We start from the raw sequence: 27,548 nt of genomic DNA, 5'->3' as shown, positions 1-27,548 counted from the left end.
CAGAACGCCTATGGTGCCGGACCATAGCAAAGGTCTGATAAACACAAGTGCCCTACCACCTGTCTTCCTCTTCTGTCCATAGGAATATCTGCAGGAGCACCAAGGAAGAACAAGAGGCTCTGCAGGAAGAACCAGGGCAACCAGACAGCTTCTTGATACCTTGAGCTGGGAGGCAGTGAGGGCCTTGTCCCTGGGGGCATACAAACGGAGCTTTGGGAGAGACACCAGCAGGGTCTAACATGCAGGCATGCCAAGGGAAGGGGTCCCTGAGGAGCTGCAGACCAGCCAGCAGGGCTGACCTTCACTTCTGTACCTGGTTGTGGTTACCAACTGATGGTCTCGGAGGAAGATGAGCTCTCCTGCCTAAGCACTGGGGCATCCTGGGTACTGGGATTTTCTCTTATTACGAGAGGCATTTCATTTAAAACCTTATTGGCATGGGTCTTTTAATATGGCTCACGGCACAAAAAATTGCAACTTGTAAGTCTGAACTGGCTGTTGGATTCTAGCAGAGCTGACAGCAGTGATAAACAAGACGAACTGTGTTGATCGAGTTCTCACTATGCACCAGGCCCTCTGACTCCTCCTTTATATCTACACTCTCGTGTGACCTAAATGCCAGCTCACTGGCTCATTCTCTTATCCCCACTTCACAGCTGAGGAAACAGATGCAGGGACATGGTCGAACTTGCCCAGTGTCAAAATGCTGGCATGCAGTGGGTCTGGTTCTGAAACTCAGGTGGCTTTGCTCTCAGGCTGGTGACTGTAGTCCCTTCCCTGCAATGCTGGACATGAAGAGGGTCATCATCTCTCTCGCTCCCAGGCCAACAGTCACAAGCTAATGGACCCTTGCCAATTTCCCCTGATGGAAATGGATTCTGTCTCAGCCTGCACTTTTACAAACCAGGAGAGTGAGGATACAGTGACCCGGATAAGAAGAGCTGCTTCTCTGGGTTCTCGGGGTCATGACTTGCTGCTGGTCTGCATAGCAAGATAATTTGCAGCCTGGACTCTATGTACAGCTTGGAATCCCTCATTTTCTCAGTCCTGTGGCTCAGAAAGAAAACACTTAGGCTTCTAGACTTTGGGATGCTCATCTGGGTCTGGGTCCCAGAGCTTATGGCAATTCCAGCTCCCTCAGCAAGAGACTGAAAGAACCCTGCAGAACTACCTCCCTACCCATGACCTCCACTCCCTTTCAAGCCTTTCTGCCCATATTCTGCTCACATTCTTACCAATATGCCCGTTGGTGATACCTGAGGATGCAAAGCATACGGAGCCTCAGCGCTGTGAGGAGAGAAAAGTGATTCACAGCAAAATCCATGTAGATTCAGAACCTTTAAAGGGACGTGGCAGGGTAGGACCGCTACCACATACTGAGCCTGCAGAGTGAAATTCAATCTTCACACAAATGAAGACCCTGAACTATATAGCAGGTAATGTTTGCCTGAGGGCGTCCAGATCAGACTTCAAAGCCCATGCAGTCCCAGAACCAGGACTAGAACGCACCATCTTTCCCCACTTCTCCTCGACAAGCTGCAGATTGGTCCTGAGGGTCACGCCACGTGTAGTTCCATCTCTCATTCAAACCTGCTACCCGTTGCATTGTTCGGGCTGTTCCTCTGTGCTGCTTAGAAGCTCAGTCTCTCCAAATCCACATGGACACTGTGCTCAGTGCCACCTTATACCCTACTATACTTCAGCCAATAAAACCGAGGCCATATGGTGTAGGGGAAATCCCAGTGGACAGGAGCTGGAAGACTTAGGTTGGTCCCTACTCAACTACTAGCTGGCTTCTGACCTTGGCAAAAGCACTCCATTTCACTTATGGCTTCCTCATGTGTTTTTGGTGTTATTGTTGTTGTTTTAATTGGGAATATTGGGGAACAGTGTGTTTCTCCAGCGCCCATCAGCTCCAAGTCGTTGTCTTTCAATCTAGTTGTGGAGGGCACAACTTAGCTCCAAGTCCAGTCACTATTTTTAATCTTCAGTTGCAGGGGGAACAGTCCACCATCCCATGCGGGAATCGAACCAGCAACCCTGTTGTTGAGAGCTTGCGCTCTAACCACCTGAGCCATCCGGCCGTCCCTCCGGCAGCTCATTGTCTTCCATCTAGTTGTGGAGGGCACAGCTCACTGGCCCATGTGGGAATCAAACCAGCAACCCTGTTGTTCAGAACTTGTGCTCTAACCAACTGAGCCATTGGGCCGTCCCTGGTTTCCTCATGTTTAAAATGGGGAAAGGAAAGGGTGTTCTGCAAGATCATTGGTTCCACAGTTCTCTACCTACATGACCTGGCTCAAATTCCTCAGTTTATGTAACTGCCCAGTGGGGTAATACCTGTCCATGCAAAGCTGCCTTGCAGATGAAGAAGAGGCTGCTTGGGGAGGCAAAAGGCACAAGGATGGCATCTAACAAGCTGGACACCTAGAAGGTGGTGCGGACACTAATAAGGGAGGGAGGCAGGCAAGGGATAAGGGAAGACAGGGACCAACAGTGACGTCCGACAGTGATAGAATGTGGGCCATATATGTAATTTAAAATTTTCTAGTATCCATGTTAAAAAAGTAAAAAGAAATGGGTGAAATTAATTTTTATAATGTATTTTATTTAACTAAATATTATCATTTCAACATGTAAGCAACACGGTGAAAAATTTTACGTTTTTTGTGCTAGGTCTTTGAAATCCAATGTAATAGCTCCACGTGGCAAGCGATGACAATATCTAGACAGTCTAGGACTAACAATTTTGGGGGCCTTGTTTTGTGCTAAGCTCTATACTAGGTGTTCTATAAACATCATCTCATATTATTGCCCCCTACAGCCTGCAAGGACAGTATCATCACCCCTCTACACAGATGAAGAAATAGATTTAGAGCAGATGAACCATTTGTCAAGGGACTCAGAACTAGGCAGTCATAGGAGGAGGATCTGAACCCAGGTTTGCCTGGCTGTGGGGCCGCTGGGAATTCTCTCGGGGTTCTGCAACCAGAGGGGAAAGGAAAGGATGATCCAGCGTTGTGGGAGCCACAGGACACTAGCTGGATTCCCAGATGCAGGTAACTGTTTGGTCTGGGAATGCCTTGTATAATCCATTTTACATAGGTCAAGTGCATACATACACTGTATAGGAGGGGCCACGGCCTTCCATCTATGTGGATTTTGGGGCCATGATCCAGCAACTTTCTGCCACATCAGCCCCAAGCAAAAGCAGAAATGCAGCTCTCCCACCCAACCCAGCACTGTTCTTCCCTCTTTTGAAATACATGTTGACACAAGCATTTTACCTCCTAAACAATTCAATTAATCCATGTTAGAGATTTGCTTTGCTGCATAATCACCTTTTCATAATTTTTAATTTCTCAAGATGCATTTCTGATACTTTTGAACAAATATTAATAAATGCAGCTTCATTACTCATTTTTACCCTATGGAAAGTGTCATAAATTTTTAAATTCATGACTAGCTGCAGGCTTTGTATTATGAACATCCTATTTGTCCCTTTATATCTTTTTTTTTTTTTTTAATTTATTGGGGCGACAATTGTTAGTAGTTACATAGATTTCAGGTGCACAATTCTGTATTACATCATCTATAAATCCCATTGTGTGTTCATCACCCAGAGTCAGTTCTCCTTTCATCACCATATATTCGATCCCCCTTACCCTCATCTCCCACCCCCCACCCCCCACCCCCCTTACCCTCTGGCCCTTTATATCTTCACCAGACTTTTGGCCTTTGTTTATATAGGCATTTTAGACTAAGCTGCACATGGTTTTGAGCTGATGTAGCAAGAATCTGTACAGTAATAAAACCTGAATGCAAAGAGCCTTTTGTCACAATTGTTACCACCCTACACTCTCCACAGCACCTAGACTAGGCTCATTATTTTGTGCTTCACCCATGCAGTGTTGTCCTTGTCTCTGGAACTTCAGCCTGGGTCTTATAGACTAGTCATTCTGTGAGACGGGTCACAGACCAGTCATTGAGTGAGCCTGGGATTCAAGGATTAGTCATTGTGGGAGATTGGGATGAGAGGACCCGATGGTGTGAGCCTGGGACTCATGGACTAGTCATTGAGTGAGGCTGGCACTTGAGGATTAGTTGTCATGTAAGCCTGGAATTCGAGGACTAGTCATTGTGTGACCCTGACACTCGAAAACTAGTCATTGTGTAGGTCTGGGACTCAAGGACTAGTCATTGCAAGGCGGGTAGGTCAGGTGAGGCTGCATGCCCTGGGAGTATTCCGAGTTCAAGATCACCCTAGCAGTCAGGATGGACATAGACTGCTGGGCCTTGATGCCCACTCTCTGGAGGGATGGAGGCTCTCAAAAGTGGGAAGAGGCACAGAGGGAGGGATGCCACACCTCAGACACACTGACCCCCTCTGCTTCATGCTACCACTGTCATTTTGCTTACAGGAAACTAAGATCCAGCCAATGGCACTGGCAGAGTGTTCTGCATAGCCCTAGACACAGAGGTCATTTATAGTCATATGTGAATCCCAGAGCACAAGGCAAGATACACACTCTTTCCAAAATGATCCCTAAATCTGATTAGATGTGTCTTTAAAACATGGAACCACGTGTCATAACAAATAATTTCTCATGTAGGATCGATGTGACCACTTCTTTAGTCCCCTTTTATTAAAAAACAACAACAAAACCCATGTTTCTAATCTACATTTAGAAACTCATACCCATTTGAGGTAGGCATTAGTTTACCTGACCCAAGGAGATAATGTAAAAGATAAAAAGCGGGGAGCAATACTACAAAGGCTCCCAACAGAGCTTGACAGCATGCTTCACGACAGTGACACTGTGCTCAGAGCCGTGCCAGCACTGTCAGGGCTAATGACCCCAGGGGTGACTGCTATTAGCCAATTCACTAATTAAGGCGCTGTTTGTAGAACTAATGGAAAGGGTAATCATTTGTTAGCTTAAGTAAAACTCCCAGGCAGTACTGATAATTGTCATCATAGAAAATTCTGGAAGGCAATTAATTCATCTGTCCCTGTGAAATTCAAAGAAAGAACCTAGAAAGCCAGAGTCATCTTTGACAACATGAAAGCAAACATAAGCACCTTAAGGAATTTTCTGGTAGGAACCCCATCTTTGGCTACTAACAAATCCCTTTAGCAGCGAACAAATATGTATACATACAGATGCAGGCATATTTCCATGTTTGTAGCCCACTGGTCTGATTTCTGTGGGTTCAACCCAATTTCTCTCAGACTTTGAGCCTAGGGAAACAGTCACAGCTGATGTCACTGACAAGGGAATAGCTTCGGAATCCCAACATGCAATGTAGCGATCTGGTTAGGGGCTAGGTAAGTGGGTGTGAGTGCATGAATAAGTGTGTGAGTATGTTAGCATTTATGTGAGTGAGTTCATGTGAGGGTGTGCGATAGGGTGTGTGAATGTGTGTGTGTAAAAAGAGGGGGTATTTTGATGCTGCAATTTACATGACTTGTGTGTTAAAGAGCAATTAAAACACCAAAGTTTTTTAAAGGTAATTTTATTTGCTCCTTACATAAGTTTTAAAAAGCATGAATTGTGAATAAACAGTATTATTCTTAGGGTTTATTTTATGGATGGGCTAAACCAGTGTCTAGGATTTAGTGAATTTTTAAAACTGACAAATGTGGGACCTGGAAGAATTAATTCTTCTTCTTGTTTTTTTTACTAACTCTTTCCAACTACTTAATATTTAAAAAATTCCACATATAAAATCCTATGATAGATCAGATGACTTAAGCATTATTTGTGCCATATTTATGCTTTATCCTCATCAAATTTTGGCAAAAGTTGTGAGTTGGGGATTTTGTGTGACAGACGGACTTAGGGACACCTCAGCCAAGCAATCACTTCATTTAAATGTCTCTAGTCAGATATATATAGTCCTGCAGCTTTGGAAAAACACAAATTGTCCCTGGCAACAGGATGAGTGGCATTGCTATGGGCTAGTCACACCATAGCCCACATTCTATTTCACTGCCTTAATTCGTTGAGCACAGAAGTTCTACATGTGAGCATCTGGGCCTTCATGGCAGCCAGTGAGATTTCTTGTTCTGTTTATTTGTTTTGTCTGGGCAAGGGTATATAGAAAACATACAATAGTAGCAATTTCACTTTTGATCAGTTACAAAAATTCCTTATTACAATAATTCCTAACATTTTTGGTTTATTCTGATTTTTAATAATTTTTTTAATTTTTCAATTACAGTTCACATACAACATTATATTAGTTTAAGGTGTACAACATAGTGATTAGATGTTTATGTGACTTTCAATCACCCAATTAAGTCTAATACCCATCTGACACCATACATAATTATTACACTATCATTGACTATACCCTATGCTATACTTTATATACCCATGAATATTTTTTTAACTACCAATCTGTACTTAATCCTTTTCCTTTTTTACCCATTCCCCCAAATCCCCACGCATCTGACAATCATCAAAATGTTCTCTGTATCTATGAGTTTTGTTTGTTCATTTATTTTATTTTTTAGATTCCACATACAAGTGAAATCATATGGTATTTGTCTTTGTCAGTCTCACTTATTTCACTTAGCATAATACCCTCTAGGTCCATCCGTGTTGTTTATATGGCAAGATTTCATTCTTTTTTTATGGCAGAGTAATATTCCATTGTATATATGTACCACTTCTTCTGTATCCATTCATTTACTGATAGATATTTAGGTTGCTTCCATATCTTGGCTATGGTAAATAATGCTGCAATGAACATATGGATGCACGTGTCTTTTTTAATTAGTGTTTTGAATTTCGTTGGATAAATACCCAGAAGTGGGATTACTGGGCCCTTCTTTGTCTCTTGTTATAGCCTTTGTTTTAAATTCTATTTTGTCTGGCAGTAGCACTGTGATCCAGTTTTTCGGTTTTTTTTTTTTTTCGTTTTCATGAAATATCTTTCCATTCCTTTACTTTCAGTCTGTGTGTCTTTCAATTTGAAGTGAGACTCTTGTAGGCAGCATATGTAAGGGTATTGTTTTTTCATCCATTCAGCCACCCTATGTGTTTTGACTAAAGTACTTAATGCATTTACTTTTAAAGTAATTGTTGATAGATATGTAGTTATTGCAATTTTATTATTCATACTTTTGATTTTTTTTTTCTTTTTCTTCCTAAAGAATTTTCTTTAACATTTCTTATAATACTGGATTGGTGGCGATAAACTCCTTCAGCTTTTTCTTGTCTGGGAAGCTCTTTATCTCTCCTTCAATTCTAAATGATAGCTTTGCTGGGTGGAGTAATCTTGGTTGTAGGTCCTTGCTTTTCATCACTGAATATTTTGTGCCAATCATTTCTGCCTGAAAGTTTCTGTTTAGAAATCAACTGACAGTCTTATGGGAGCTCCCTTGTAGGTAACTAACTACTTTTCTCTTGCTGCTTTTAAGATTCTCTCTCTAGGGGTGGCCAATGGCTCAGTTGATTAGAACACGAGCTCTGAATAACAGGGTTCCCGGTTCAATTCCCACATGGACCAGTGAGCTGTGCCCTCCACAACTACATTGAAGACAATGAGCTGCCGCTGAGCTGTCAGAGGGGCAGCCAGATGGCTCTGTTGGTTAGAGCACAAGCTCTCAACAACAAAGTTGCCGGTTCAATTCCTGCATGGGATGGTGGGCTATGGCCCCTGTAACTACCGTGTTTCCCTGAAAATAAGACCTAGCCGGACCATCAGCTCTAATGTGTCTTTTGGAGCAAAAATTCACATAAGACCCAGTATTACATTTGTATTGTATTGTGTTGTGTTGTGTTGTGTTGTGTTGTGTTGTATTGTGTTGTATTGTGTTGTATTGTTGTGTTGTGTTGTGTTGTATTGTATTGTGTTGTATTGTTGTGTTGTATTGTATTGTATTGTATTATATTGTATTGTAATTGTATTGTAATTGTATTGTAATTGTATTGTAATTGTATTGTAATTGTATTGTATATTATAAAGACCCTGTCTTATAATTATATGTTATAAAGACCCTGTCTTATATTATAGTAAAATAAGACTGGGTTTTACATTAATTTTTGCTCCAAAAGACGCATTAGAGCTGATGATCTGGCTATGTCTTATTTTCGGGGAAACACGGTAAGAAGGAAAACGGCGACTTAACTTGCAGCTGAGCTGCGCCCTCCACAACTAGATTGAAGGACAATGATTGGAGCTGATGCACCCTAGAGAAACACACTGTTCCCCAATATTCCCCAATAAAATTAATTAAAAAAAGATTATCTGTCTTTAACCTTTGGCATTTTAATTATGATGTGTCTTGGTGTGGGACTCTTTGGGTTCACCTTGTTTGGGACTCTTCTGTGCTTCCTGGGCTTGTATGCCTATTTCCTTCACCAGATTAGGGAAGTTTTCTGTCATTATTTTTTCAAATAGGTTTTCAATTCCTTGCTCCGTCTCTTCTATTTTTGGTACCCCAATGATATGAATATTGGTACTCATACTGTTGTCCCAGAGGCCCCTTAAACTATCCTAATTTTTTGGATTTATTTTTCCTTTTGCTGTTCTGATTGGGTATATTCTGATACCTTATCTTCTAAATAGCTGATTTGATCCTCTGCTTCATCTAGTCTACTCATGATTCCTTCTAATGTATTCTTCATTTCCGTTATTGTATTCTTCATTTCTGACTGGTTCATTTTTATATTTTCTATCTCAATTTTTATGTTTCCTATATCTTTGTTGAAGTTCTCACTGGGATCATCTACTCTTACCCTAAGTTCATTGAGCATCCTTTAACCAGCGTTTTGAACTCTGCATCTGGTACCTTGTTTGTCTCCAGTTTGTTTAGGACTTTTTCTGCAGTTTTGTCCTGTTCTTTCATTTGGGACATGTTTCTTTGTCTCCTCATTTTGGCTGCCTCCCTGTATTTGCTTCTATGTATTAGGTAGAGTTGCTACATCTCCCAGTCTTGGTAGAGTGACCTCACATAGTTAGGTTTCCTGTGGAGCCCAGTGACACCATCTTCCTGGTCACCTGAGCTGGGTGTCCAGGTGTGTCCCTTGTGCAGGTTGTGTGTGCCCTCCTGTGTAATTGAGCCTTAGCTGCTGTTTGCACATCAATAGGAGGGATTGACTCTCGGGCTAATTGGTTGTGAGGACTGGCTGTGACTACAGTGCAGGAGCTGTTGTGCAGGAGCTGACTCTACAGAGCAAGATTTCCTATAGCAGGTCTCTGGTGCTTGCTCAGTCTACCCTTTTGGTGTGTCATCTGTGGAGGCAGTCAGGTGGTGCTCCAGTTGGGTCAGAAGCCAGTCACAGGGCATGCCAGCCTCGGGCCATCTTGTGAGCAGCCCCGCCACAGGCCAAGTTTAGCCTCAAGCTTGTGCCCTGCCTGGGGCCACCTGGCATGAGCCACAAAGCAATCCACAGACAGCCACCACCTACTCTGGGCTTGGGGGTGCCTGGGAGAGGCTAAGATGCAAACTTAGGCTGGCTGCTGCTAGTGCTGGGCTTGGGGCGCTTAGCAAGAGGTACGGAGCATGTTGAAGCCAGATGCTGCTTGTTTAGGGTTTGTGAACCTTTGAGAGATTTTAGGAAAGTCTGCAGCACGAGCCAAAATGGGCCATTTGTATGGAGAAGCCACTGGAAGTGGCTTGGGCAGCCCCCTAAGTGGGTGGTGCAGGGTCTCAGGGAATAATCAGGGTGGGGTGAACAGTGTTAGCCAGTTTGATGGAGACTCAGATATGGTGCATGCCTGCGTGTGCACGCTGGGTTGCAGGTGGGCTCAACAAAGGAATAGCAGCTTCGGCCAGCACTTCTGTCTGGGAAACAGCTGCCCCTGTAGTTCTCGCCCTGAAACCAGACACTATCATTCCTCCCAGTATGTCCCTGGTGCCTTTTGAGCAGCTGCCCTAGCACTGGAACTCAGAGCATGTGAGTCCATCAGTGATTAAGTCCGTGCATGGGACCTTTAAGAGGAATGTCTGGGACTCCAGCCACCCTCATCTCACTCAGCCACAATCTCTGGTGATTTTCACAGCCAGAAGTTATGGAGACTTGTCTCCCTGGCACTGGAATCATCGGCTGGAGAGCCTGGTATGGGGCTGGGATCCCTTGCTCCTCCGGGAGACTTCTGTAGCTGAGGTACCCTCCCGATTTTTTACCGCCACATGTGGATGCAGCCTGTTCTGTATCTCTGCCCCTCCTACCAGTCTCAAGGTGCCTTATTCTGTATGTTCTTAGTTGTAGGACGTCTGTTCAGCTAGACTTCAGGCAATTCTCATTGATGGTTTTTCTGTAGTTTAGTTGTAATTTTGATGTGGTCATGGGAGGAGGCAAGCACAGCATTTACCTACTCCGTCATTTTTACTAGAAGCCCAGAACTAACTCTTCTTAATTGTTGTCACCACCAGAATAAAATTTAATTTGCCACCCAAAGTTTCCTGATCCCTTCCACCTTGGTCCTGCTGAGCACAGGGTATACCCCGAACAAAAGCCACTGGAGAGGCCCAAGGAAACTAAGGGCTACCATAGCAGAAGTACAGAAGGAGGCTGCACCGCAGGTGTCATCCTGCTCTCCCGACATTCCCCAGGCCTGAGACCCCACTCCCTCAGCAGTCACCCAGATGCTGACCCCATCCCACTAGGTTGGCACTCCTTTCAGAGGTGGTGAAAGGTGACTCCTCAAACAGGGGGACATGGTCCCCCCGACCCCAGAGGACAGAGTCTAGTGATGGTGGCTGCACAAGGTGACTGCTAATCAATTCCCAGATGGGTGGCTCATCATGACCAAAGTGGCTCTGTGCACCTTTCCACACCAGGTTCCCGTGCATGCACACTTGTGGCAGCCTGGCGTCACCCAGCCATGGGGTGCACAGGAAGATCTGCACCCACCTGAAGAGCCTGTGCCAGGCCCAGAGGCCTCATGGTGCACGGGGACAGTGTCCCTCCCACAGGGCCTCCAGTCACTGTAGGCTCTCTTGACTCAAGCCCGAGAAGGACCTTCTCTCAGGCCTGATCTGGGGAGGGGTCAAGGCCAGGAGAGGACTCTGCAATTGAAGAGAAGGAAGCAGCCCCCTCCAGCCTCTAGGGCCACTGGAGCTATTAAGAAGCTGGGATGGATTTACTGGCGTTCCCTGGGGGCTTTTCTGGGAAAGTGATTAATTTGTTGGCTGGAATATATGCACTCTGGCAGCTGATATGAACTGCAGGGCTCATAACAAACACTTGGGAGCTTGTTTAAAATAATGCAGATTCCATGGTCCCTATTTGGGGTAGAGCCCTGTACTCCACATTCCATAGGCTTCTGATGTACCTCCAGATTACAGCGTATGGGCACTGGCACATCTGCACAACACTATGTCATCAAGACTTTTGAGGGCCCTCTGGACAGGGTATAGCGAAGGCCCTGAAGCAACTCTCTCCTCTGAACAACAACACAGAACATCTCTCCAGAGCCTCTGACATCCGATAAACATGCACTTTAGCGATCCTGAGTTCCTGGTGGCTGCAGGATGACACTAACACACCAGGGCTGTGAATACGAAAGGCCAGGCCCTGAATTCTGGCCCTGCCATTTCCTGAACCAACAACCTCAGTCATGTGTACTCAGGCAGGTTAGCAGTCTGGGTCTCAGATCCCTCACTATAAATATGGGGTAAGAGTGTCCCCCTGTCCCAGGTAGGTGTCAGTGCACCATGAGCAACACCAGGGGACTGTAAGTTGGTATGGACTTCAATCCCTTTCTACTTGGAGCAGACTACTGAGAAGCAGAGTTCTGAGAGTTCTGAAGGGGAATATCTGCGGGGGGGAGGGGAGAGGGCATGGGGTTGGGGCCATTAAGAAAAGATATAAGGTCAGACAATTAAGTGTGCGAACTCATTCCAGAAAAAGTGCTACACACCTCACTGCTCAATATTACTATGGTCACCTTCGAAGTACTCCCCTTGGGAAGCTATGCACCAACGCCAGTGCGTAGTCCACCCTTCAAAGCAATTTTGGAACGATTTCTGAATGGCCATCAGAGTTGTCATTGTATTACCCTTGATGTGCTAAATGTCATCCAAATGTCTTTCTTTCAATATTTCCTTTATCTTCGGGTAAAGAAGAAGTCATTGGGGGCCAGATCAGGTAAGTAGGGAGGGTGTTCCAATACAGTTATTTGTTTACTGGCTAAAAACTCCCTCACAGACAGTGCCATGTGAGCTGGTGCATTGTCGTGATGCAAGAGCCATGAATTGTTGGTGAAAAGTTCAGGTCGTCTAACTGTTTCACGCAGCCTTTTCAGCACTTGCAAATAGTAAACTTGGTTAACTGTTTGTCCAGTTGGTACAAATTCATAATGAGCAATCTCTCTGACATCAAAAAAGTTTAGCAACATTGCTGCAACAAGGTCACGAACTTGTGTCCGACCTCGTAAACGCTGAGGGGGTCCGGCCAGAGGAAAGGGTCCCTAGGCTGACAGAGCTTGAAGTCAAAGTTCACCTGCCCCTCCAGGGACAGTACACCCTGAGTCGGCCATAAGGGCCACACAGGGAGGCACACGTGTTCCTGGGACCAGTCCTTCTAGCAGGCCTCCACCTACCAACCTAACCAAGACCAGAGGGAGGCAGACAAGGCTGGGGGACAGCTCGGAAACACCAGGCCAACTCAATAAGCAGGTCCTGAGGGTCCATTAGCTGAGTCCAGAATGAAAATGAAAGGTACATCTAGATTTTTCACTTCTATATGCAAAACCCCAATTAAACTAGTTTAAGCAAAAAGGGCAATTACTACCCCTAGCAACTGGGAAATCCCAGGGTTGACTTCAAGAGGGATCCAGAGCCTGACTTCTCCCTGGGAAGGGAGGACAGAGGGGTTCTGGTCCCATAGGGACAAGGCCACACAAGACCTTGGGTGCTGGGTGTAGGCAGTAGGAAGCAAATCCTTGTTTCCCTGTGCCCTGCTCCATGGAGACCTGCCCCACGTAGCAAGGATGGAGACTGCACACCAGGGCTTCCTGAGGACAGGCAGCCTGGTCTGGCAGATGAGACTATCGGCACTAGTAGGGGTGCAGTGGACAGGAAGTCCTCATTCTAGACACATCAAGCTGCGGGGCTTGGGGGGGCAGGAACAGGCGGGAGGAGGTGCACTCTGAGTTGATTTCTGTTTTGCTTCCAAAGGAAATGGAGCTGGGAACTGCAGAGGGAAAGCACAGCCAGAGGCTTGCTTCCTCAGCCCTTACACCAGCCCTGTGAGCTCTGGATGGTCACCCATTACAGAGGAGAGGACTGTGGCTCAGAAAGAGGACTTCCTGGCCAAGTTTCATGCAACAAGGGAGAAGCACGATCAGGATTTAACTCAGGTTTCTCTGCTTAAAAGCCTATGTCTTTCCATTGTACCCGACCACCTCCCAGAAGATGGAACAGATGCTAGCCAAAAAGTACAGGCCTTCAAGGATGAAAAGGCAAGCAGAGAGGACCAAGCGCCTCTCAGTGCCTGCACCTGAGAACACTGAGCTATTCTCAGTGAGCTTTACAGAATCCCTGAGAATGAGCAACACTGGAATACTGGGAAGGAATAGTCTTCAATTTCATGGTTTTCAAAAGGGTGCATTCCCTAAAATGCAGGCAGAGCCCAGATAAGCTTCTAGAATGGAATAGCGAAGAGGCTGGTTTCAAAGTGCTTAGAAAAGAAAACGGTGAACAGTAGGAACAGGTGAGCCCACTGGAAACATGTCATTCCACACTCTCCTCTTCTCTGTAACAGGTATCCTGGCTAGGAGACCAGGGCCATGCAATGGCCTGCCAGCCCAAGACTCTACCTTCATGGTCCAAGCTGGTAGAAAAGGATGAACAACATGGGCTGGATGTGCTAGAAAGTATGTTAGAAACTGGTTGTATCACTGGACAAAGCAGAGGAGGTCAGCTTTGAAGGTCTCTATTAGCGTTCTGTCTTCAGCCTTGTGCAACTTGAAGTTTTTGTCAATGATTTCATTGAAGAGGAGAAGTTACAATTAGCAAGTTTATAGAAGATGAAGTTGGGAGGGACGGTGAATATGCTGATTGACAGAATCTATATATCCAAATAATCAGTCTGCAGGCTGGGATTAATCTATCCAAAATGAAGTTTATTGGAGATAAATGCAAGGTCCTGAATCCAAGTTCAAACAGAGCACTTAGTAGCTGTGCATGGAGATAAATTTGCAGAAGCTTTTGTAAAGGGTCAGTGGGGTCCCACTAATAAGATGGTGCACAACCAAGCTAATACAGTGCTGTAGCCCAGTTAGCGCTCTGCCAACAGAGCCCAGTCTCTAGACAAGGGAGGTGACGGTGCACTGCATTCTGCCTGGTCAGCTTGCTCCGGGTCCCAGAGCCTGTTGCTGGCAGGGAACACAGGGAGAGGAGGTAGAGACTGGAAGCCTGGTATGTGCCGCCTCTTGGGTGGTTTCAGCAATTGGGTATTAGTACTGGAAGGATAAAGCTTAAGGAGAAGGAAAGGGCAGGGGGACACAAAAGTTCCCTTCAAATATCTGTCTGGCTGGTGTGTAGAGGCATCTTTACTGTACTCTAGAAAGTCCCAAGGGCAGAGCTCAGAAGTTCCCAAGAGAAGCCCGAGCTCCATTGGAGAGTGCTTCTCATAGTCAGGGCTGTTCAGAGATGGAATGGACGGCTTGGTGAGGAAGGACCCTGCCTGTATCTGGGATTGGATTAGATGACACCAAGGGCCTGGGCCCTGTAGTTTCAGGGATGCCACCAGGTAGAGTGACTCAAACCTTCGTATTATTTGTGCGTGTGTGTGTAGGGGGAGCAATGATGGGACTGATAGCCTAGTGTAGATAACCTCAACTTCCCACAGAGACTGGACTTTATGGGGAAAAAGAATAGAATTGTGGATCTTGACTCTCTTGGATCTCACTATACCAGGAACAAAAACCTTTTCCTTTACAATAAAACCAGCAGCCAACAGCCACAAGATTCTCTCAGGGTCCACTCTGGCTTGGATCTACAGCCTTGGGGTGGGCATGAGTCAAGTGCCAAGGGTCCCATGAGGCCCACCCATACAACGCACACCACTTTGTGGAAGGTGAAGCCTTCAGGGCAGGCCCTCCTACTGGTACATGCAGACAGACAGCTCTTTGACAGCAGGGTAGGGACCCCAACCATTCAGACCCTACATCATTCCCACCATGGACTTTCTTCCTATGATCTGGAGACTGTCAGGATCTTGAAACATAACCACCTGAGATACCTGCCTCCACTAAACTTCAAGGTCTGTTGAAATGAATATGCTTTTACAGAGTGCTACCTGGTCCTGGAAGAACTGGCTACCAGCACACAGTATCTGGCCTTCGCCCTGGCTTGCAGTCTTTTGGGAGGTCAACAGAGCCCAGAGCCCTTGTCAGTTGCAGAGGGATGAGTAGTCTGGTCAGCCATGATCAGATCTGAGGGGACTTCTTTAGCTCTGCTACCTTTTTACCACCTGACGATTTCCTGACCCCCTTGTCAGGAAGAGCGAGTGTGCATATGTGTTCCTTCACGCCATATCACAGGGTGGGCCCTCAGCCAGGCAGTGCTACCATGCCAGGGCCCATCACAAGTTAGACAGAAAGGCCCTGCCTCTAACCAGGCTGCTCCTTCCCACAGCAGAAATAACCATTAAGAAACCTGAGCAAAGCTTTCTCTTAGGAAGCGGGACAGGGGAGGCAACAGTACTTGGAAAAACAAATCTAATGATGATGGTGCTAAGCAGTAACCTCTTTAGTGATATAACAAACAAATTCTTCTGCTGGAATAACATTTAGTCCCCAGAAGCTGATCTAAACGTAACAAAAGTGGCACAAAAGAAAAGAGCCCCAGCTGGGCCTTGGGGACACTGGCTTTATTCCCAAAGCGAGTCTGTTAAAAGAGCTTGGAATGAAATGCCAGTTTCATCTTTGTTGAGGGGATGGGATTAACCAATTGTCATCTCTAAGCCCAGTTTCCTGAGTCATGGATACCTGAGCAGTAAGAAAGCACTGGATGGAGGCTAGCTGCCCTTGAGGCTGCCCTTCCCTGGAGCCTACAGCTACCCTCATCAGAAACCCAGTTGGGGACAGCCATCAGCCCAGGGACATTGGTTCCAGGCACTTCAAACCCAATAGACCATTGCTGAGCCCACTTCCCCACCAGCAGATGGGGAGCCCCTCATCTGCCCGAGGCTCTGCGAGTTCATGTTCATCCCAACCTCAGTCAGGAGCCTCCCTGCCTCCCCACTCCTTACCTACCTACCCACCCACCCCCCTGCCGGTGGACAGTGCCTCCCCGCCTGGCACCCAACTGCCCAGTAATTGACAGAGCCCATGCCCGGGTATCTGCATGGCCCCTTCTCATCACTCAGTTCTGCTCCAGTGTCAGAGACAGGCCCTCCATCTAGAAGTCCCAGTAATACTCAATACATTATCCTGTTTTACCTTCCTCACAGCATGTTGTCTAATCACCTTATTTTCACTGCTGACCACTTGTCTGTCTCTCTGCCCTGAGCACAGGAGCCCTCTCTGCCTGGCTCCCGCTGCACCCTGGCATGTGCCTGCACAGAGGCCCTCAGAATGTGGCTGCTGGATGGTGGGTCCTCCCGCCTTGCAGGTCTGCAGCAGGTCCTAAATAGGTGTCTTGCCTCCCACCCAACACCATTACCATTTCACCTCCCAAATGCCACCAGTTATCTTTCTAAAACACAAATTTGATCACATCAATTTTCTGCTTCAAAGCTTTTCTATGGCTTGCCATTGCCTGTGGGATGAATTCCAAATTCTTTCATATGCATACAAGGCCCTTTGCAACCAGAACCGGCCTACTCTTTCAGCCACATCGGAGCCCCATCCCTATCCCCTCAGATATCTGCTTCTCCCCCAGTGCAGGTGCCCTATCTTCCTCTAACACTCCACAAAGAAAGGCCTCACCCCGAGTCTCTGCACACAGTGACCCCCGATAGCAGAGCCAGCCTGGACCCAGCACAAAGGTGAATTCATCTCTGAAGCCCCAGTGCACGCAGGCAGAGCTAATCACCTCTGCTCGGGGCGTGCTTTATTCATACACTGCTGTAGCAATTACCACATGTTATGGTGGGTTTCCATTCATTGAACATGTACTGGGTGTTGGGGATAAAAAGATGACTAAAAGAAGGTTCCGCCCCCAAAAAGGCTTTGGTCCAGTACAATGTGATACTTGAACACAGGGTGCCAAATGGTACTACAAGTGGCACTCCAGGGGTCCCCTAGGGTCCCCAGGTTCTAAGGGGCACAAAAAAAGCACTTAGGGTGGGCAGCGAGACACACTTGAGACAAGACCAGAGGGAGAGGGTGCTGTCCTGGGAGGTGAGCAGGTTGTAAGCAGGGCAGCCTGGAGTGTGTCTACTCTCCAGTGGAGGCAAAGCCCATGTCTTACCCATCGTGCACATGTGGTGTCTGGTACGGGCCTCAGGAGAGGTTCCAGATCACCGTCATTTGATCCTCTCTTTAAAGAGAACTGATTATAAAAGACATTAAGGGCAATTAAGGTTATGTACAAATACAACAAGGCACTCCCTGACTCTCCTCTATGGATGATGGCCCATGGTGCCAGAGCAGGTGCTTTGGGAATGAGTCACTAGAAGTACGACCTCCCTGCCCTAAGCAGCGGCCAAGAGCAAACCACCAGGAAACTTGCTATGAGGAATCTGGTGGCCAGCTGCCTGCCAGCCAGGGGAGGCTGAGACAGAACGCTCATGTTGACGCAGAGGAAATAGCCCTTCTGTTGTTTGTGATGAGATGGCGAAGAGGGCTGGCATATAACACACATTCTGAGTACAGAGTAACACTTACTTTTCCTTAAACAGCTCCAGAGGTCGATAAAGGCTGTATAGCTTCCTTCCCTCAGTTACCAAATTATAATCCCTCATTGCAAGTCAGGAAGTCCTTCTCTAGATCTAACTTAAATTTTCAAGCTGCAATGCAAGGCTCTAGTCCTACTACCAGGCAGATTTCTCAGAGGAATACAGTTACGTGCTCTGGCCAACTCTCTCCCTCCCAGAAGGCATTTCCCTTCTCAACCCTTCAGCCTACCAAGCTCTCTGCTGCCTGCCTGCACAGCACCACAGGAAGCACCAGGCACCCAGCACTTGATTTATGATGACACATACAGAATACAGAACAGAAAACCACTGGCTAATTCCTGTTTCCTTTGCTCAACAATGTTTCAACTTCATTGCAGATGGAAGCTTTGAGTATATCTGCAAGCAAAAATCTACACTGCCTGCCTCAGGGTTCATCACTCAGGGCCTCCCTACTACTATGTAAAACGCCACATCAGCCCACACGTGGCCGGCAGCACCAGCAGGATCCTGTGTGAGTGGGCTAGGCCTGAACAAAGGCAGGTGGCAGGGCAGAGGTGGGGGGAGGGTGGTGCTGGAAGGAAAAGGCCCACCTGTCTCCAGACCTCCAGCCTTCTAGGAGCTGGGCTTCTGACCCAAGAACCTCAAAATGTCCATTCTGGCTTCACCAAGAATCACAGCTTCTCTATGCCTGATGTGTTCACAGTCATATCAGATTTCTTCTGAACACGAGAGCCATAGCTAGGACATTTAAAAACCACAGGTTTAGTCTAACATTCTCATTCTTTGATGAAAGAGAAGTTCAAGGAAACGGCACCAGGGCAAGTTAGAGGCCAAGTCTCAACCAGAAAGCAAGACACACACATGTGCACACACACACACACGGTCATATAGACATGCCCTTACACATACTCACACATGTATATGCACAGACATATACAACCCTCTCACACTCATGTGTGTACATTCACACACATCTACACACACATGCACACGGACATACACTCTCCCACACTTACATTCACATGTACACACTCACATGCATTTTCATGTACTCACCCATGTATGTGTGCACACCCACAGTCACACAATACTCACACTCATGCAACCAGAAACACAGTTCCAGGACCAGCTCTGACCTCTGTGTGAACACTGTCAGCTTGGAGATCTGTTTCCCAACTTTACTATGAAATCCCCTCTCCAAAATCATCATCGTTCCTTCTGTTATAATTGTCTTTATACTCTTATTAATTTTTAATTACACAAGCTACACATATGAATATATTCTTTACAAAATCAGAAACATATCAGATAAAACTACAGTCCCTTTTGACCCTTTTTATAATCCTGAATGCCCTGGCACTGCCCAGAGGTAACTATTGTGTTCTGTTTGGAGTGTGTTCTTTCAGACTTTCTTCTATATGTCCACAAATAGTACATGTACCTCCTACAGAACACACAGCAGGTCAGTGCATGTGCGTCCAGTTTACATACAAACAGTGAACTACAACTTGCATTTGTATCCATTAAGACGTCTCAGGCATCTTCCCATGCCAGCATACAGAGCTCCAGCTCATTGTTTTTAATTGCAGTTTGCTATTCCAGAGTCAGATGGATTGTGCTTATCCACTGCCCTATTCACAGGTAGTGAGGCTGTTTCCGATTTCTCACACTTGGAACCAGGGCCACAATGCCTCCTTGTTTGTGGCTGCTTGTGCACACATGAAGGGTCTCTCTAGGGCCCATCCCCCAAAGGAGAGCTGTGGGTTCCTGGGGTCTCCCCTTCCCTCATGTCTCCGAATTCAGACAGTTATTGAATCACTCTACATACCTAGGACTATACCCTCTTTTGGTTACTGCATTCTAATTTCTTTCTGACTGGAATGTGAGTTTTTATATAATAATAACTATTGTTTACTGAGTGCTTACTATGTGCTTAACAAATTGTTTCCTGATGCACTCAAAACAAGCTTCTGAAGCAGGGAAGTGTGTCTCAGAGCAGTCAGCCATCTGACATAGGCCAGACATCAGCAGCGCCTCCGGGATCTGCATTCACCTGTTTAACCTCAACGTCTCCCCATGTGGGGCTCTGTGCACATTGCAGAAGTCTCCATAGAGAAGATGCTTAAATAGTCCACTATTTGTTTATCAGCCCCACCCCAAATGTCCATACAATGGCATCAACTCATCGGCTTGTCCAACGCATGCTCGCTAAGTCCTGAGCTGGACAGTGGGGACACAGAGAAAAAATAAGATACTGGATTGATCTCTGGATAAGACAAACAGTTAGCAGAAAAGATGCTTACGTTGGATTTTGAAAAGTGAGCATACTCTGTAAGGAAAAAAGAGAGAGGGCATTCTAGACAGAATATAGGATGTGCGAAGATAAACAAGTCGGTAAATTCTGCATTCTGAAATCAGGAACCAAGTACCATCTCATATATGAAAACGACCTTTGGAACTCACTGGGTCCAGGGATGGCAAATAGGTTTCACCTTGGATGCCAATTCTGAAGCGTTGATACCAGCTGCTGGGATGCTGCACTGAGGAGTCCTGAGGCCAGGTCCAGGTTCAGCGGGAGATGGCTGGGATCCACTGGTGATTGTCTGCCAGTGGCACAGGATGGGGGCACAGGCAAGAAGCCAGCCATCTCCTCTCCCAGACAAAGGCACTGAGGCTCTCTACTGGCAGTCCGCACTCATTCAGCCACAGGGCTTTGGCCTTAGGGAGTGCTGTCATCCCAAATCTTCTGTATGGACTTTCTATTCCCACATGCTACAGAAACACTATCTCTGTTGATCCACTCTCTCTCCAGGCAACTTTGTCTCTCTTGCTACAAAAGTGGCAGAACTCTGCCAGCACTGGTATGGAAGTAAATGCTTGCAAAGGGCCCTGCCGTTTGGACACACACACACACACACACACACACACACACACACACGCAAACACACTTGTGGGCTGAAGTGTAAGGAAATACAGTGGTACCTCAGTTTTCGAACGTCTCCGTTGACGAACATTTTGGTTCATGAACGCTGTAAACCTGGAAGTAAATGTTTTGGTTTTCGAACACGACTCAGAAGTTGAACATATCACACGGCTTCCGTTGAGTGCAAGATCCTGAGGCCTAGCTGTTGGCTGTTTTCGAACGTTTCAGAACTCGTGGATTACATTTGAAAACCGAGGTGCCACTGTAGTACAGTTTCAGGAAAGTCAATCAGCCAATCAGCAAGCAGCTAAAATTCCTGAAAGAGGGTAAGCACTCCGATGCAGTAGGAAAGAGCAAGCTTAGGCAGACTTGGTTCAAATCCCACTCTGCTACCACCGGGCTATGTTCTATGGATTTTCGCATTTAGTCTTCATAAGAATGTGACAGAAATAGGCACCATCATTACCGCTGTTTTATAGATTAGGAAACCAAGCCTGAGAGGTTCCACATCTGCAAAGTGGGACCAAAATGGCATCTGCCACATAAGCTTTTTGGGACCAGGAGATCCTGGGTACTGTGTATGTGCCTAGCATAACAGCTGCACTGGTAATGGAAAACAACAGATTTTTTTTTTAAAGAAATGTATTAACTGAATTTTGATTTGTTAAATGAATGATTAAATGATACTTGATTTGTTAACCTCTCAAAGAGCCACATGCACCAGTTTAAACCACATACTTTGGTAAATTTCTGAATAGAAAATGCTCCTTTTAAAAGGCGAGGTAAAATAGAGACGTGAGAGATAGAAATATCTTTTTAATTTAGAATAATTTGAATGTTATGTGGATTAAAGAATGTTTAAATTGTCACCTTATTGGGTGTTCAAATAATGACCAGTGTTTTAATCAATCTGTCATTAGCTCACTAAATAGGTGCAAATTAGGGAAGCTCAAGGCCCTGAGAATAATTTATTGTTTTGGGTGGGTCCAAACCCTCCCCACAGTTTATTTTAAAAGCCTCACTTGCAAGTGAGGGTGAAAGCATATAGCAGCAGCTCAGGTCTCCCACGTTCCAGTTGGCCGTGTCCACATTAACCAGACCCCTTCAGATCAAAGTCCTTGGAACACAATGATTCAGTTTCAGGAAACAGTTAATATCTTTCTTCCTTCAACTCAATTGTTTTAACCTCTTTGAGGGCTGGCTCTTTGTGGGACCAGGAGAGGACCGTACAAATTTCCTGACAGGGAGAAGCCAAGAATGAATCCCATGGGAAGAGGACTGAAGGTTGTCATAAAAAATAGATGTGACACAATAAATGCAGGATGCTCCCTGGAGTCTTAAATTCTTCCTTTAAAAACTCTGAACAATTCTATCTTCTTTGCTGTTGCGAGGTAGAGGAGTGTGTATGTGGGTGTGCATGTGGATATATACTTTGGCTATTCATTTCTACCCCAATAATAGGATTCTTCCCAAATAAGAGTCCCCAAACTGTGAATGTGGGTCAACACTCCTCTTCAGTCATGAGTTCTCCATCGAGAGAACTCAGGCAGGCATCCTCTGAAGCCCTGCATATATGCTGGGTTTGGCAGGCCTCAGAAAAGCTTGGTTGGCCCCCCAAAAGTTAGGGGAGTCACCCATGCCATTGGTGTCCAATGCTGCTAATGCAACCAGCGTTTAATTGACTCTGCTTTAGTATTTAGTGTTTCTTCTACCTGGCATGGTCATATTGTGCTTTGCAAATCATTCCTCAAAAACTAAGTCAGTACTTTTGCTCCCAGCTACAGTGGAGTAGCTTGTGGAAGAACTATGCTCTCCTCTGAAAAACATTTTTTAAAAGTTGGAATAAAAAATTTTGTTGAAGGTATCTAAGGACCAAGACAAAGTAGGACTTGAGGGCCAAGATTATGAAAAGAATGGAACTGTAGAGGTGAACATTAATTCCCAGAGCCACTTAACCTCTTAGAGTTTTTGCCAGTGTTTGGTGCAGGACGGAAGGCTGAGAGTAGGGAAATAGCTTCAGTTAAAAGGCAGAAAAACCAGCAGAACTTTTGGCAATCTCATAGGACTGTAGAAAGACAACATTCCTTTGGAGCTTGAGGCTGCCAAGGCAGCTAGGGATTCAGGGACCGGGATTCTGGAGAGAAGGGAACTGAAAACTAGTGAGCCAATGCTTACATTCCTCTTTTAAAGTATTTGTCAGATTCTTGAGCTACTCAATGCAAGAGGCTAAGAGCTAAGTAAAAAGCCACTGAAAGGCAGAGTAAAATTTTCAGAAGTCTCAGAGAGCTAAGGAAGCAAAAATAGAGGTTTAGAACTCACCAAGAAAGAAGAGCCCTGGAAAGTCATACCCTAAGAACAGGAGTAAATCAGAAGTAGCCTAAGCTCTACCAAAACTGCAGGCTAGCCTCCATTTAGCTCATTCCCTCATGGGTTTAAGGCCATCTACCTTCACTCAGGAGTTCAAGCACCTCTAGGGACGATAGTATACTCCAGAGCCACTGTACTTTATCTGTACAACATGTGACATTCGATCAAGAATTACCAGGCACACAAAGAAACTGGACGAAGAGAAAAAAAATAGGCAACAGAAACAGACCTTCAGATGACTTCAAAATAACTATAATTAATATGTTAAAGAAAATAGATGGCAAAAACCAGAATCTCACCAGAGACTGAGAATAATAATAATATAAAAAAGGGCAAATGGAATTTCTAGAATTGAAAAAAATGCAATAATTGAAATTCAGAATTCAGTAAGTAGGTTTAAGACAGACTTGACACCTTAAAAAGAGGATTAGTAAAATGAAAAGACAATAGAAAAAAACTCAGGCTATTGCATGAAGATGGAAAAAAAAAAAAGTGATAAAAACAGAAAGAAAAAGGTATAGAGATATGTGAGATACAGTAATACATGTAACTGAAATTCCAGAGAGGAGCAAAGACAAAATAGGGCAGAGTTTTATTTGAATAGATAACGGCTGAGAAATTTCTAAACCTAACAAAAGAACACCAAACCCTAAGCCATGAACCCCATGCAAGAAAAAAAACACAGGGAAATTTTACACCTAGGCACACCATAGTCAAACTGCTATAAAAAAAAAAAAAAAAAAAAAAAAAAAAGACATAAAATAAAAAAGAGAGAGAAAATCTGAAAATCAGAGGAAAAATGAAATTACTACAAAGGAATAATAATAATACAGTGGTACCTCGGTTTTTTAACGTAATCCGTTCCAGAAGACCGAGTTCTGAAACGTTTGAAAACCGAGGCATGGTTTCCCCATAGAAAGTAATACAAAATGGATTAATCCGATCTAGACCTTTAAAATCAACCCCAACCCCTAAAACTGCAAGTTTAGCATGAATTTTATTATCTAATGATACCATAAATGCATAAAATTTACGGCATTCATAAACCGGAATATTCGTCAACGGAGACGTTCGAAAACCAAGTATCAACAGCTGACTTCTCTAGGGAAAAACAGATATCAAATGAGAATGTAAAGTTACCTTCAAAAAGCCGAAAGAAAGGATTGCTATATTCTTCAAAATAAAGATATTTTCAGACAATTAAAAATAGAATTTATAACCAGCAAAGTTGCACTGAAAGAAATACTAAATGAGTTCTTTAGTCAGAAGGAAAGTGATCTCAGAAAGAAACCATAAATCCATCAATCAGTAATGATACAGAAAATTTGAATATGTCATGACCACCTTAACCTAATTGACAAGAACAGAATACTATACCCATTGACAGAATACATATTCTTTTTAAGGGCACATGGAAGATTTATCAAAACTGGGTCAGAAAGCAAGTTTCAAAGTTTTTAGAGGATTTGGAGTACCCCTAATCACAGAGTTAAACTAGAAATAAATTATTAAAAAGGTAACTAGAAAATTGCCAAATGTTTGGAAATTAGGTAATACATTTTAAAATAACCTATGAGTCAAAGAAGAAATCAGAATGAAATTAGAAAATTTTTGAACCAAATTATAATGAAAATACAATGTATCAAAACGTGTAGGGTGTAGCTAAAACTGTGTTTATAGAGAAACTAACACTTTAAATGAATATATTAGGTAAGAAAGAAAGCTGAAATGATATCTCATTGTTCTTAGAATACAAGTAAAATCTGTAACATAGCTACAAATTTCTGCTTGGTCTGGCTTCTGTGAACTTCTTCTAGTTTCATGCTCATCTCTCTTCTCATTCATTCCTCTCCAGTTACACTGGCCTTTCAATTTCTTGAATATGGTAAATTACTTCCTGCACAGGCTAATTCTTCTGTTTGAAATATTCTTTCACCTTCCTTCCTGTGGCCAACTTTTCATCTTGCAGAAGTCAGTTTAAATGTCATTTCCTTGGAGAAGCCTTCACAACTTCCAAATCTGAGTTAGAGGTCTTAGACATGGGCTTTTAAATTCAAACTTGGTCCGTCTTTCACAGCTCATTACTGTAATCAGTCATTGTTTGGGCAATTGATTTTTGTGCAATTAATTTAAAAATATTATTTGTCATTCCCCAAATATTGTAATGTAAGCTCCTTGCTGGTAGGAACTGAAGCTATCTTGTTATCATATCACCAGCACATAGCATGGTGCCTGGCAACTAGTAGGCATTCTATACACGTGTGTTAGATGAATAAATGTATGAATACACAGACATCTAATTAACCATGTAAGTAACCATTCAGTTTGCTTAAAACTGTTAAAAGATGCTCACTGTCTTGGAAGAGAACTCCAATATTACTGCTATCAGCAGCTGGCACTTACTTCTGCAGCATTTTAATGCAATTTATAATCATTTGGTAATCCAAGAAATTTCCCAATCAAGCATTCTGCCCCCACCCCCAACATTTAAGTACAATAATTTCTAACTCTACACTGCTTCCTGTTTACTATGTTTGGGAAAAGACAGAATTTTTTTTTTTCATATATGCAATTTATTTATTATATTTGTTCCATGCTATGCCAAGCTAAGTGCTGTGACAGTAATTCAACTAACTGCCATTATTAGTAACAGACACACTATACCAATGACAATGTTGGCATCATAGGTCTACTTTCTATGTGGTATCTCACTCCAAGCTTTAAAGGGGTTATTCTTCTGTTTTGTATTATAGATGAGGAAATCAGAGCGGTGAAGTGACTTGACCAAGGGCACAGAGCCAGTTAGAAGCATGGCTGAGATATAATTCCAGGTCCTCAGGATTCTAAAGCCCAGGCAGGCTCTTAGCTCCATTCTACAGCCCACCTTATGTTCAGAGGGGGCCTTCAAGGGACAGAGAAGATGTAAAGACAAATAGTGAAGAACAGTGACTCCCAAGCAGTCTCAGCTAAGCCTGACCCCACCTTGACAGGTAACCACGTTTGACCGCGGATGCCTCTCTAGCCTCAGTTCTTCATCTGTGAAATGGAACCAACAAGAGTAGATGAGAGCATATAGTTGAAGTGCCTGCAGAGCATTTAGTAACATGCTTAGTAAATCATTATCAAGGGATTTTGCAAACAACTCTTCACTTCACTCAGATTAAAAATATACTCATATGCCATTTCCCCTTTGCCTTCAGAGGATATAAGGATGAGAACGGGTATGACAGTCAAGTCAAATTCACTATGCCAGGGGACCAGGAGGCCAGGAGTCCACACTGTCAGGATGGTGGGCCACATGGCAGGTGACAAAATGCCATGGTCACGGACAGTAAAGTTTCCTGGCTTCTCCCCAGAGCTTCTTCCACTAAACAGGTGGTCCCATGATCCAAGTGAAGGAGGAGAGGGCTGTGGATCTGGCATGGCTGCCCCACAGACACTCCAGGGGGTGGGCCACGGTGAGGGGCCACAACCTGATTTTGTCCTTTTCCAGGGTCACATTACTAGGACGGTTGTTACCCACCCACCTCTGGGGTGTGATTGCTTCCCACCCCCTTTCTCTTACTGATTGTGGTTCTGAGTATTTCTCAGCTGGTGGGCCCTCCTCTGTGAGGGCAGGAGAGTCTGCATGTGGGGCAGCGCATACACCCTACAAGGGCAGCTGGGACATCCCATACCTCAGGGTCCACAGAGCTCATGGAGCTCACTCACACCCAGGCCCTGTGGGAACCCAAAGGGCAGGTGTGAGACCGCTCCTCATTTCTGTCCGCCTGCTGGAAAGTTCTTTCTTCAAGTCTCCTACTGTTGCTCCAGGACTTGAACTCTCAAGGTAATTGTTTTCTTTTCCCCAAACCAACACTTTAGTCAGTTCTACCACAATCCAGTGTTATTTCCCTCCAGCTTCAGGTGTCCCATCTAATGAGCCTGTAATGCACGTCACGTCGGTCCCTGCCCCTCCTGGCTCTTCACACAGTTTTCATCAGCGGCTATATTCACAAGCAGTGTGTCCCCTCCTAGCCACCCAAACCTCCTGCTTCCTTCTCGTGGTGCCAGACCCAAACCGTCATCACTCTGCACTGTGACTGGTTTGCCTGAGAGTCAGCCCAACTCACCCTTGGGAGGGAGAGGCCCGTGAGGGAGGAAGAGGGAGTCGGTTGGAGCCCCCAGTTACTTTATGTAGGTCTACCAGGCCCACAGAGACCATCTTCACGCAAAGGACCCAGAGCACAGGCCTGGCTCTCCCTTCCCCACAGGAACCCCTCAGATCTTCCAATGACCTGTACCCTGAATCTGTATTGGACACATAGCATGTACTTCCTGCCCTTGATATCCTGGCTCTGAGGCCTCCCCTGACAGTGCAGGAGCACGACAGATGGAGGACAGAATGCTGAGCTCAGCACTGTGCAACTGAGTGAGCCATCAATGTCCCTGAGCCCCAGCCATTCTGGGAA

At 45.0% G+C, this 27,548-nt stretch overlaps 1 protein-coding gene and 1 long non-coding RNA gene across 5 annotated transcripts in view; one reads left to right on the top strand and one right to left on the bottom strand.

Annotated features, from left to right (window-relative positions):
• The window catches only part of LOC109435280 (uncharacterized), a 43,678-nt gene extending 40,011 nt beyond the window's left edge, over positions 1-3,667 (top strand). The window contains exon 4 of the long non-coding RNA XR_012498835.1: positions 83-3,667. This is a non-coding gene — a long non-coding RNA (uncharacterized LOC109435280). The remainder of the gene's footprint in view (positions 1-82) is intronic.
• PLXNA1 (plexin A1) overlaps positions 1-27,548 on the bottom strand; it is a 433,317-nt gene that overhangs the window by 101,474 nt on the left and 304,295 nt on the right. The window lies entirely within an intron of this gene.

The sequence above is a fragment of the Rhinolophus sinicus genome, linkage group LG09, assembly GCF_036562045.2.
Source record: "Rhinolophus sinicus isolate RSC01 linkage group LG09, ASM3656204v1, whole genome shotgun sequence".
NCBI classification, from domain to species: domain Eukaryota; kingdom Metazoa; phylum Chordata; class Mammalia; order Chiroptera; family Rhinolophidae; genus Rhinolophus; species Rhinolophus sinicus.
Note: the sequence above shows the minus strand (reverse complement) of the source record. Positions and strands in the feature narration are given on the sequence as shown.